Source organism: Corapipo altera, unplaced genomic scaffold (genome assembly GCF_003945725.1).
Source record: "Corapipo altera isolate COAL_440 unplaced genomic scaffold, ASM394572v1 206, whole genome shotgun sequence".
Classification (NCBI taxonomy): Eukaryota; Metazoa; Chordata; class Aves; order Passeriformes; family Pipridae; genus Corapipo; species Corapipo altera.
Genome location: NW_020885032.1, coordinates 277,964 through 278,408, shown reverse-complemented (window position 1 = coordinate 278,408; position 445 = coordinate 277,964). Strand labels below are relative to the sequence as shown.

General features: G+C 56.2%; 1 protein-coding gene across 1 annotated transcript in view; it reads left to right on the top strand.

Annotated features, from left to right (window-relative positions):
* Positions 1-445, top strand: part of TOP1MT (DNA topoisomerase I mitochondrial) — a 21,276-nt gene that overhangs the window by 5,184 nt on the left and 15,647 nt on the right. The window lies entirely within an intron of this gene.

The window sequence follows — 445 nt, the reverse complement described above, 5'->3', positions numbered from 1 at the left end:
CAGACCCAGAGAACCGATCCCAGACCCAGAGAACCGATCCCAGACCCGGAGAGCCCCCAAGAACCGATCCCAGAACTGGAGAAGCCCCAGGAAGCGATCCCAGAGCTGGAGAGCCCCTGAGAAGTGATCCCAGACCCAGAGAATCCCTGAGAAGTGATCCCAGACCCTGAGAGCCCCCAAGAAGCAATCCCAGACATGAAGGATCCCAGACCCCAAGAACCGCTGAGAACCAATCCCAGACATGAAGGATCCCAGACCCCAAGAACCGCTGAGAACCAATCCCAGACCCTGAGAGCCCCCTAGAAGCGATCCCAGACATGAAGGATCCCAGACATGAAGGATCCCAGACATGAAGGATCCCAGACATGAAGGATCCCAGACATGAAGGATCCCAGACATGAAGGATCCCAGACATGAAGGATCCCAGACATGAAGGATCCCAGAC